Source organism: Puma concolor, chromosome A1, assembly GCF_028749965.1.
Source record: "Puma concolor isolate L17-30 chromosome A1, mPumCon1.1.hap2, whole genome shotgun sequence".
In the NCBI taxonomy this organism is placed as follows: Eukaryota; Metazoa; Chordata; class Mammalia; order Carnivora; family Felidae; genus Puma; species Puma concolor.
Window position 1 is genome coordinate 72,882,649 of NC_141667.1, and position 12,610 is coordinate 72,895,258.

The 12,610-nt window shown below is 33.4% G+C and overlaps 1 long non-coding RNA gene across 1 annotated transcript in view; it reads right to left on the minus strand.

The window, feature by feature from the left end:
• The window catches only part of LOC147584235 (uncharacterized), an 82,134-nt gene that overhangs the window by 28,224 nt on the left and 41,300 nt on the right, over window positions 1–12,610 (minus strand). Inside the window, exon 2 of the long non-coding RNA XR_015255257.1 lies at window positions 7,405–7,456. This is a non-coding gene — a long non-coding RNA (uncharacterized LOC147584235). The remainder of the gene's footprint in view (window positions 1–7,404; window positions 7,457–12,610) is intronic.

Here is a 12,610-nt window from a genome sequence, read left to right on the forward strand (position 1 = left end):
GTAGCACAGCCCAGGTCCTGCCTAAGAGCAGTCTTTTGGTATTCCATTTCCTGAAGGGTCACAGTTTTATTTAAGGGTAGCCTCAGGCAATGGGGAGTTTTGACAGCATCCTTTCATTGGCCAGCAGCCTAATTTAATGACCCTTCCTTATTTTTCTCCTTGAATCTACATAGGCAGATTCATCCTCTACTTTTAAACCTATTTCTGGTGCATAAATTTTTTCTTTCTTTCTTTCTTTCTTTCTTTCTTTCTTTCTTTCTTTCTTTCTTTCTTTTTTATTTTTCATTCATTCATTCATTCATTCATTCATTCATTTTCAGTGCATTAGTCTTGTCTTGTCTCTTCTCTTCTCTTTTCTCTTCCCTTCTCTTCCTTTTCCTTTTGTTTCCACATTATCTACCTACCTACCTACCTACCTACCTACTTACCTACCTATCTACCTACGTACCTACCTACCTATCATTATTGCTCTCTTTGGAGTGAAGGAAAACAATTCAATGTTGAACTGAGAGTGTTAACATATGAGGTCAAGGTCTACATGTACAGACTACCAAGAAAATTAATGCTAAAATCTGCTTATGGACTTAACAAATCAACTAGTCTCTTTGAACTCAACATTAAATAACTTTTTTGTGCATACTCTAGCTTGAAATTTGGGAGGTGGATCAGTTGATTTATAACAAAGCCCCTCTAGTTATTAAATGATTATTTCAATGAGAAGAGAAGACAGACATGGCTGATAAGGGGCTATATGCCTTCTAATATGTAGGTGATTCATAATTACAAATCTAGAATCCATTATTTTGATATTTGTATTTTATGTAAAAGCAATTTTTGTCTTGAATGACTTGGACAATTATCCCAGATATTTTCAGACAAAAAGTGTAAGTTTGGGAAAAAATACTTGGTGATGCACACTTTGAGAAGGGTAAAAATTGAACCAGCTGTAATAATCTATGATATTAATACTGCAGGGAAAATTGAAATTACTTAGTTTAAAATCTGAAGTGGGTCAGTGCCTTAAGTCACTAACTTTGCAAAGTTTTTCTGGGTATGTTTCTTTTTCTAATGAGTTGTCACATGTGCTTAATGTCAACAACCAGCAAGGAGCTACTTGATTCAAAATGGTTGCATTTGCCTGAAATATTGAACATACTACTCATTTGATAAAACTTGCCCAATAATTAAATTGGAGTAAGAAGAACGAAGTATAAGCTAAATTTAAGAGTGATGTTTTGTTGAGTTGCCAATTAAAAAAAATTCCCACATAACTTTATGAATGATATAGAAATCTTTGACAACATTGTAAGGCTGTTACCCCATTTTTCAATTGAAAGTTCAGGCAGACGTCAGCAAATCTGATGACATGGAACTGAAAAAGGCTCGTGTCTTTAGCTTTCTTTTTAAAGTTATTATTATTTTAGTCCTAAAGACTCAGTTTTGCTAAGACATGATTCACTAAAAACTTGCCTAAAGAAAACCTTGTGTGTGTAGAGCAGAAGACAAGTGAAGCAGACCATGTTTTTCAGTTGATTTAAACATATCTGTTCCAGGAGTGGATAGAAAAAATAGGGGTTACATAAATGTGTCTCTTTCTATCCTCAAAGAAGAGGCTGGGCAACTGGAAAAAAATCTTTATGCATACTGCTGGCAGAGAAATTCTAATGGTACTTTAAGCCTGATTTGGCACACCATGTAACTCTTCCAGGCACAATGCACAATTTTCATAAACAGATTGAACTGAAAGATTCCCTGCCATTGTTTTGCCATTCAGCTGACCCCGAGTGTAACTATAAAAGATATTTCAACCTAGGTTTTATGCAATATTTTTTACAGAAAAAAGACTGATCAGTAGAGATTCACAAAAGCTATGGACATGATTTATAAAAGCAATGATCAATTGTTTACTTTTAAGTCTAAATGGAAAAATTGCTAAATAATTTTCTTTGGAAATCTCTATGACCCCAATGGCTCATGCATCAAACCAGCATAATTTATTTTTTTAACAAATCATTAAGATGTTCAGAAAATCCAGTAGCTGAGGATTTATGAAATAAATATGGTTTGTGAATTCCCCGTCTTTTCTTTTTTTTTTTTACATTTTTTACATTTTTTTTTTTTCAACGTTTATTTATTTTTGGGACAGAGAGAGACAGAGCATGAACGGGGGAGGGGCAGAGAGAGAGAGGGAGACACAGAATCGGAAACAGGCTCCAGGCTCTGAGCCATCAGCCCAGAGCCTGACACGGGGCTCGAACTCACGGACCGCGAGATCGTGACCTGGCTGAAGTCAGACGCTTAACCCACTGCACCACCCAGGCGCCCCTCCCCGTCTTTTCTAGTAAAAGGTCATTAAAACTTTCTGAACTGTTCTTTTTTTTTTTTTTTTTTTTATGTTTTCATTGGAAATATTCACTTGTGTTTCCATTATATATATTTTTTGTGTGCATTTGCACAAGATTTTGTTTTCTGGGCATTTTTTTTTTTTTTAATGTTCTTGACTATGTCAAGCACAATGAATGTAATCAAAGGGTAAATAAAAATAACAATCAGTTTCACATTTTTCAGTGGAGAAATTAAGTGTGCCAACATTCCTGTGTGCTTCTAAAGAAATTCAAGAACTTGGCAAGCAAGGATGGTGGGTGGGGCCCTTAATAGCAATTAGCCCACTTTGCTCATCTAAGACATGCCAGTGATAAGGATCTCTTTCATTAATAATATATTAATAATTATATTGAAAACTAAATAGTTTAGTTTTAAACCTTCTGCCCATTATACCTAGGTTACCTTATATTCTATTTTTTATTCCTAGGACTAGGAACACCAAAATCTTAGCAACATTTCCTTAAACAGCTTTGTTCTTTCAAAGAGTGCTAACAAGAATTTTTTAACCCTGGCAGAACTGAACAAATCAGTGATTATGTTGAATAATGATCATAACATGATGCTGTGTTTAGAAGAACACAATAAAAAACGTGTTTACAACAATGCAATCAAATTTCCAGTTTGCCAAAAGACTGCATTGCAGGCAAATGCTAGTGAATTTTAGTTCTTAATCATTCTATTCTCAATATTATTTTCATATAATAAAAAATAACATGAGATAAAGGTTTTCAGTCTCTTGGTCTGAGATTTATATCAAAACCACAAAAACCTACTTTCACATATTTTCCTTTATTTAAAAATTTAATTAGAAATACTAAAACATTCAGAAATGAAAATCGGTATGTATGCCTGATGCACCTACCACACAAGCTAAGAAATAATACGTTATCTATATAATTAAAGCTAAAAACTAAAGCTCTCTGATTCCACCTGCCTTTACCTCTGTCATCCTCTGAGGAAACCACTCTTTTGAATTTTATATTTAAATTCCAGTGCATATCATATAACTTTACATCATAAATATGGTTTAAGTTTTATGTATATTGTACTAAACTGGATGCATACTTCTGCTCATTGCTTTTATTACTTGATATAATAAATGTTTGAGATTCATCCACGTTGGTATATGGAACTGCACTTTACTCATTTTCTATGAATGGCACCATCATTCATCATTCTCTTCTTCCATATATGGACATAATTCCAATTTTTTTCAGTATTACAAACAATGCTGCATAAGCAGTCTTGTATTAGTACTTTATATAATGCATGAAAGCTTCTTTAGGATGTGTAACTAGAAGTAAAATTGCTGGGTCATAAGATATTCTATCTTCAACTTTATTATCAGTTGTCAAATTGTTTTTCCAATCAATTGTACATATATATATATATATATATATATATATATATATATATACATATATATGTGTATATATATACACACACACACACACACACACACACACTCACCATCAATGAATAAGCAGTGAATTTCTATATTCTTGCCAACTCTTGATATTGTCAGATTTCCCCCCCTAATCTGAGTAGGTGAAATGTTATTTCATTGGTATTTGAGTGGTACATTCCATTTTATATAAGGAGGGGTCTTTCTTTTATTGATTGATTATTTAGATTTCCTCTTCTGTGCATTGTTTAGCTCATAAATTTTGCTCATTTTTTTGTGGTATTTATCTTTTCCTTACTAATTGGTAAATTAGTAAATTAGTAAAAAAAAATTAAGGATACTAATCATTTGTTGGTTATATACCTTTTCTTGGTCCATGTCTCATTGTCTGATGCTTTTAATGCTTTTTTTTTGAAGGAGAGTGATCATTTTTACTGGAAGAACTAGTATATGTGTACTAATTATACACACATATATAATTACTAGTGTATGTGTTTATGCATATATACATACATACATATGCATGTACGCATACATAAATACATATACACACATACAGAAAAAGGCTTCAAATAATATATACCAAGATAATGTCTCCAGGTGCTGGAATTAAGAATTCTTTTTTTTTTTAAGATCTTCTCTGAGACTTCTAGTTTCACATCCAGCATGTAAGGAACTTGGAAGGTGCCACTCTATTTTAACAACAAATAAAAAGATGAACAAACTGAAAAATCAACAACTTTCTTAGATCCATAAGAGAAGTGATGTCACAGGGCAAACCTCCTGCCCCAAACTGGAAAGACAGATAGATAAACACAGAGAATCACAACCCACCAGAACAGCAACTTCTGCAGAAACCAGTGCCTAGACAGTAAAACCTGAAATGTAACCGATGAATTGCTGGGGGCGGTGCAAGGTAAGCAAGTCTGAGAGATAAAAACTCCAGGGGTACTCCAGTCATCACACTACCTCCACTTGGAAATTCTATTAAGTTCTCACAGTGAATATTGAAGAAAGATCCCCTCCTACTTCTGTTAGAGGAAGGAGAAAAGGAACCACTGTGACATATGGCAAAGCATTTTGTTCTTAATAAGGTCTGTGCTTAGGAGAAAATATTTGACCATATTCTGACCTGCTGGGGTTTTATCAGAGCCTAACTGGCCAAGGGGAAGGAAAACACTCAATTCCAGTTGACTCTAGCCTTCCACATGGAGGAAGATAAATATGCAACTCCACCCCACACTAGCTATTCTGTCTCACCTAAGGAACGGAAAAACTGGAGATGTGACTTTGACACTCCAAAGGTAAAGGCTTACTAAAACACTGAAAACTAATCACAGAGCTATAGAATGCTTCTTGTCCCCCACTACCTTACCGCCACATTTCTAACGGCCTAAAATCAGTTTCTTTTACCCAGAAAGAAGATCATATCTGGTATCCAGGAAAAATTATAACACATATTAAAGAAAAAAAAACCCTACAGTTTGAAAAGATAGAGGAAATATCAAAGCAGATTTAGATATAGCAGGGATGTTGGAATAATCAGATCTAGAATGTAAAACAATTACGATTAATATGCTAAGGTTTCTAACGGATGAAGTAGCCGGTATCCAAGAGCAGATGGGTAATGTAAGCAAAGAGATGGAAATTCTATAGAAGAACCAAAAAGATTCAAGAGATCAAAAAACATAAATGAAGAACACTTTTGATGGATTTATTATCAGATGGAATACAGTTGAGGAAAGAATCTCTGAACTTGAGGATTTCTCAATAGAAACTTCCAAAACAAAAAGCAAAGGTTGAAACAAACAAACAAACCAAAAACTCTCAAAATATTCAAGAACTGTGGTACAACAACAAAAGTTTTAACATAATGGGAATGCTAGGAGGAGAAAAAGAAAAAAAAAATAGAAGAAACATTTGAAATAATAATGGCTGAAAATTTCTTCAAAATAACATCATATATCAAAACAGATCCAGAAAACTGCTAGAACACCAAGCAGAATAAATGCTTGGTATATTTATTCATAATATACATAGTTATATTATTTTCAAGTTATAGAAAATCAAACATAAAGAAAAAAAAATCCTGAAGGAAGCCAGAAGGGGAAAACACGTTTCTTATAGGGGAGCAAAGATAAGAACTACCTCAACTTTTCCTCAGAAACCATACAAGAAAGTAGAGAGTGGAGTGAAATATATTTAAGATGTTGACAGAAACTCCTCAAACAAACCTAGAATTGTGTACCCTATGAAATTATCCTTCAAAAGTTGAGGAGTACTAAAGACTTTCTCAGATAAATAAAAATTGAGGGAAATTGTTAGCAGCAGACCTGACTTACAAGAAATGTTAACAGTTCTATAGAGAGAAGGAAAATGATATAGATCAGAAACTTAGATCTACAAAAATAAAGGAAGAGCACTGGAAAAGAAATAAGTAAATAGGCAGTGGAGGAACCTGAAACAAACTATATGGAATATACCTCTTCAAAAGTGCAACCACACATCTTTCAGAGAACCTCCAGATATGTGTATTCCCTGTAGTTGAGGTCACTGCAAATAACTGTCAAAGCAAATAGTCTAAAGGTTTTGTGGATTCCTGTAGTCTTTCTTGGTTGTTCTCCTCAACTACATTGTTGTAGAGATGGGAAAATGAAGACAGAAAGAATGGAGATTCTGTACTCTGGGGATGGGGCTTTTCCAGCCAGTGTTCCTGTTGTCTCAGATTGGAACAGACTTCATTTCTTGCCAAAAGTTCCTTTACTGATGTAGGGCTTCCCTTCTCCCAATATGAGGAAAGAGAAAGTGAAGTCAATATGGAGTTGATTAGCCATTTTTCCAAAAACAGTGGAAGATCCAGATTTTTAAAATTTTGAACTATTAAAAAAACTTTATTGAGATATAATTGATATGTAATAACATATATGTATTTAAAGTGTACATGTGAAAAACTGTCATACATATATACCCATGCAACCATCATAATCATGATAAAAGTAGTAATAGAGGAGAACTTCCTCAATTTGGTAAAGAATATCTACAAAAGACCCATGGCTAATATACTTGGTGAGAAGCCTGAAGCTTCTAAGATCAGGAACAAGGCAAGGAGGAACCCTCTCACCATTGATTTTCAATATTGTACTGGAAGTCCTAGTAGGTGGAATAAGACAAGAAAAAGAAATAAACTGGGAAGGGAGAAATAAAACTGTCTTTGTTCACAGACGACAGATCGTATATGTAGAAAATCTGTAAGAAATGACCAAAAAAAAAAAAAAAAAAAAACCCACTGGAGCTAATAAGTGATACCAAGATTCCAGGACACGATGTTAATATAAAAAGCCAATTGTTTTTCTATATATTCACAACAAAGAAGTGGAATTTGAAAATAAAACCACAATATAATTTATAACAGCACCTCCTAAAAATGAAATATTTAGGTAGAAATCTAACAAAGTATGTATAAGATTTATATGTGGGAAACTAAAAATCCCCAGCAAAAGATGTCAATGAATAAACAAATGTAGATATATTCCACGCTCAGGAAAAGGAAGACTCAATATTTTCAAGAGGTCAGATCTTGGGTGAAATAAGGGAAGAGGATTAAGAGTACTTACCTTGATTAGCACTGAGTAATATATGGAATTGTTGCATCACTATATTGTACACCTGAAATGAAATATAATACTGTATGTTAACTACACTGGAGTTAAAATTAAAAAAAAAGTTTACAAAAAAAAAAGAGACCACAAAATGTCAGTTCTTCCCAGCTTAATCTGTAGTTACAATGCAATCCAAATCAAATCCCAGAAAGTTATTTTTTGAATACTGACAAAGTGATTCTAAAATATATAACAAGAGGCAAAAGATCCAGAATAGCCAATACAATATTGAAGAGGAAGGGCAAATTTGGAGGACTGATACTGCCCAACTTCAAGACTTAGTATAAAGATACTCTAATCAAGACAGGCAATGTGGTACTAGTACTTTTCAGGTGTGAGATGATACCTCATTGTGGTTTTGATCTGCATTTCCCTGATGTTAGTAATGCTGAGGATCTTTTCATGTACACACTGGCCATTTGAATAGCTTCTTTGAAAAAATGTCCATTCAGTTCCTTTGCCCATTTTTAAATTAAATCGTTTTTTGCTATTGAGTTGTATGAGTTCCTTATATATTTTGGATATTAGCCCTTCATCAGACATTTGGTTTGCAATATTTTCTCCCATTCTGTAGGTTGCCTTTTCATTTTGTTGATCAGTTCTTCTCCTATCTAGAAGTCTTTTACTTTGGTATAATTCTACTTGTTTATGTTTCCTTTTGTTGTTTGTGCCTTAGATGTTGTATCAAAAAATCACTGCCAAGAACAAAATCAAGGAGATTTTTTTGTATGTTTTCTTCTAAGAGTTTTACAGTTTCAGGTCTTACATGTAAGAAAATCTTTAACCTATTTCAAGTTAAATTTTATGAGTGTTTTAAAGTAGGGGTCTAATTTTGCATGTGAATATACAATTTTCCTAGCTCCATTTACTGAAGAGATTATCTTTTTTCCACTGAAAATTGTAAATTTTGCAAATATTAGTTGCCTGTTATATGCATGGGTTTATTTCTGAGCTCTCACTTCTGTTCCACTGGTCGGTGTGTCTAATTTTATTCTAGTACTATATTGTTTTAATTACTATAACTTTGTAACATAGTTTTAAATAAGAAATCATGATGCTTCCCACTTTGTTCTTTCTCAGGACTGCTTTGGTTATTCAGGGCCAGTTGTGGATCCACATGAATTTTAGGATTTTTTTTTCTAATTCTGTAAAAAAAATGCCATTAGAATTTTGATAGGGATAACACTGAATCCATATTATGGTTAGTATGGACATTTTAACAATATTAACTCTTCTACTCTATGAACATAGGATATATTTCCAATTATGTTGTCTTCTTCAATTTCATCAATGTCTTATTAAGTTTTCAGTGTACAGAACTTTCACCTCCTTAAATTTATTTCTATGTATTTCATTGTTTTTGATGCTGTTGTAAACAAAACTCTTGTATTTCTTTTTTTCAGATAATTCATTCTTATGGGAATTCTTACTCCTGAATTTAGCAGAAATTGGCTTAAGCTCCACAATTAAATATAATATTTGTTGCAAGTTTTGTTGCTATACTTTATCAGATTAGAAATGTTCCATCTCCATTATTGTTGAGAGGTTTCTCATGAATGAGAATTGAATTTTATAAAATGCTTTTCCACATCAGTTGAGATAAACATATAGTTTTCAAATTTAGGTTGCGAATATGAGAAAATCATAATAAAACACTTTTATATTAAATCATCCCTGAACACCCGGAATAAGTCTGGCTAAGTTATATATATTTTTTAATTGGAGGATTCATTTTGCTAATGTTTTATTTAGGATTTTTGCATCTGTGTTTGTAAGTTATTTGTTTTCTATTTGTATATTTTGCTAGCAATTTGATCTCAATGATTTTTTCTAATAAAAAATACTTCCTTTTGTAGATTAGTTTTCAACCCTTCTGAAAGACAAAGATGAGAGTGCTTTTGTCTCTGAACATTGGGAACATTTATTTTCAAAGGAATTCACCAAGATTATATATGTATTTTACTCTTTTTCTCAAATCCTAAAGATCTTTTCCTTCTCACATGTTATAGTTGTATTTTCTTTCCCAATCTCTCCCACTTATTGACTACAGAATTCATTTATAAATTATACATAATTTTATGACTATTTTCTATTATTGTTTAGAACGTTGGTTATTTTGTTTCATGTTTTCTTCTGTTATATTATAAACACTTCTATTCACATCTTTTTTTTAAATTTTTTTTTTAAACGTTTATTTATTTTTGAGACAGAGAGAGACAGAGCATGAACGGGGGAGGGTCAGAGAGAGGGAGACACAGAATCTGAAACAGGCTCCAGGCTCCGAGCTGTCAGCACAGAGCCTGACACGGGGTTCGAACTCATGGACCGCGAGATCATGACCTGAGCCGAAGTCGGCCGCCCAACCGACTGAGCCACCCAGGCGCCCCAGTCTATTCACATCTTAGTATAGAGCTTTACTTTGAATTTTCTAGGAGCTCAACAGTTATTTTAATTTTAATATGACTTTTCTTAATGAAAATATCACCTTTAAATAATACTTACTTTGGTGATCTAAATATTTTAGGAAAATCCGTAATATTTCTTTAGTCCATAATTCTTAACACTTTTGTTTTTCATTGTATCCTTGACTCTCATTTTTGATCAACTCCATCTCCCCAGCATACTGTTTTCTCTCCTAGGAGACTGTAGGTTGACACTTCTACATGGTCAGTTTTTCTAGGTCATTGACTGGGTCAGAGGTACATGTCAGAGGAATGAACGATAATTTCTGGCTTTAACATCTGATTATTCTAGTCCATGCCATATTCACTTATTCCTAAAAGCATGATTGTCAACAAAATTTCAGTGAATCCTGAACAGCTTCGGAAGGTATGTTGAGTTCTTTCACTTTAAAAGGCAACACAAATCTTCTCAGTGGGAAAATAAATGATTGAATCTCACCTCATTCCAAATGAATTAGAGTTGGCAGGCTTGTGTGTCTGGAGCTGACTTACAGTACTTGATGTTAAAATGTAGCCCCTTGTAGTAGTTATAATAAATTAAGGCTTCTGTCAGAGGCCGAAGTCATGAAAGTTAAAGGAAAAAATATATTGCTACCCTTTATATTTTTGGGCTCTGATAGGAATTTTGGTCTTCAGCAGGTTGACAGCACAAAATAGACAAATTCAATATTTTAGGATACTGTGCCAAATTTCATGTGTAGAAGCCTGTGAGTGTCTTGCATTAAGCTGTGAGTTATAGCAGTGAAGGCCTAGAAAGTGAGAAATAGCATATTTCTTGAGGCCTATAGGGCATGCAAGTTCCACAGTTCTCCCTCTTGAATGACAACATGGTCCAACTTCCCAGTGAGAAGCATGCTGGTGTGTTTCTCTTTCGTACTCTCTTCTGAATAATGTGAGGTGTTGTTAATTTAAAAACTGTCACTCACAGGGCATAAAAATGTTTTTCAGTTAAAAGTCCAGTGACAAGCAGAAGATAACAGCAGCAATGGGCACTCTGAAACAGGTAATAATTTTCCATAGCTAATTATCATTATTTTTCTATATGAAGTATTAAAAACAAACTTAATAATATATGCTTTGATAAAGAGTGTTTGTAAAAAGTGGCATTCCACATTAACTCTATCAAATAACTTGACATTAAAAAAAAAAGAAGTCATTACTGGTCTCATTCAGAGTTGAAATATCTTTGCTGGGATTATTTATTTGTCCTTTTATCTATATTATCTTTGGTAATACGACCAAGTAAAAACTGGAGAAAAACCTAAGGATAAGCTGGAAGTGGTTTCAAAGTACTAGTGTTCTGAAATTGGATCTATTTTGCCTCCCCATTCCTTTCCTTTTCTGATAAATTTCATAGTAACTCAGGATTCTTTCTGCTACAGAACACTGCAGCAACAGGAAACTGCCCAGACATCTTCCCCATGTCTGTAGTAGTCCATTTGTCAGTAACTGAAACTAATTTCAATGATGTGACTCACTTGTCTGTCCAGTTATTATTTTTAAAATTGTTACAAATTAAGTGGGCATCCTCTGGCTTCAAATGGAGAGCCTGAAATATTAGCAGTGGAAACAACCTAAAATATTAAAAAAAGGAATCTGAGAATGGCTCAGATTACCTAAATACACCACAAAACCAACAGCAGTGGAAAGCAGTAGAGTTCATACAGCTTCTGGTGCTGAGTATTAAAGGGTATGAAAATGGAGATTAATCTCCTGACTTCTGAGGATAATTCAAGAGAAATGATGAACAACCACAACAACAAAAACAATGTATCAATACAGAACTGGAAAGTGAAAAGAAAGCAGATCTATTCCAAATGTGATTTAAATTTCATTATATTTTGAATATTCAGTGGGAATCTCCTAAGGTTTTAGTTTCTCTTTGGGAGTAAAATGGGTTCTTAAAAGTGCATTCATCTATGCTGCTAGAGTATCGTTTACTAACAAATGATTACAGCTGTACCCAAGTGGCCTAAAAGAGTTTTAATGTTGCTTCCAGATGTGCCTAATTTATTTCCAGGGTATAATGTTTGCCTTGGGAGCCTTGGGTGATTTTCTCACTTATCAGTGCCAATTTCTTGGGGATACGTAAAATTTTAGTCCTCTTCTAGATGGGGAAATGGAACATGAAGATATTATGGTTTCATTAATATTAAATGAGAAACCCTTAAACAACCCTGGATAAAATATTAAATCTAGTGTGTATTTCATGAGCTTACACACCTGGACTTGTTTCTGCACGGATTTCCTAGGACTCTTCTTGCCAATATTCAATATTATATAAGTGATGTCTGTCAGGAATTTTAAAAATTGAGAATTTTGAAAATTTCCCTCTAAGTTTAGCTTTAAAATCTCCAGTGGTTGCTATGTTATACAGTATTACAAGGATGAAACAAATCTAATTTTCAACTACTCAAAGGATAGCTACTAAATTGCATCTATGAATATTCTTTGGATATTGGAGGTGAATAATAATATAAGGTATTTTTTATGAAGCAATTATATAAATTTTATTATGGAGCACATGCAAATGAAGGCCAGTTTAAATGTAAAATTCACAGTGTATCTCAAGCACTTGGGATACTAACTATTAAAGCTACTTGCAGGTGATGCACAAACTATGCACTTGCATTTCAAGAGGTTTTTCACAAAGATAAATCAAGTTGTTGAAAATATTTAAATGTACTCAATTGAGTTTA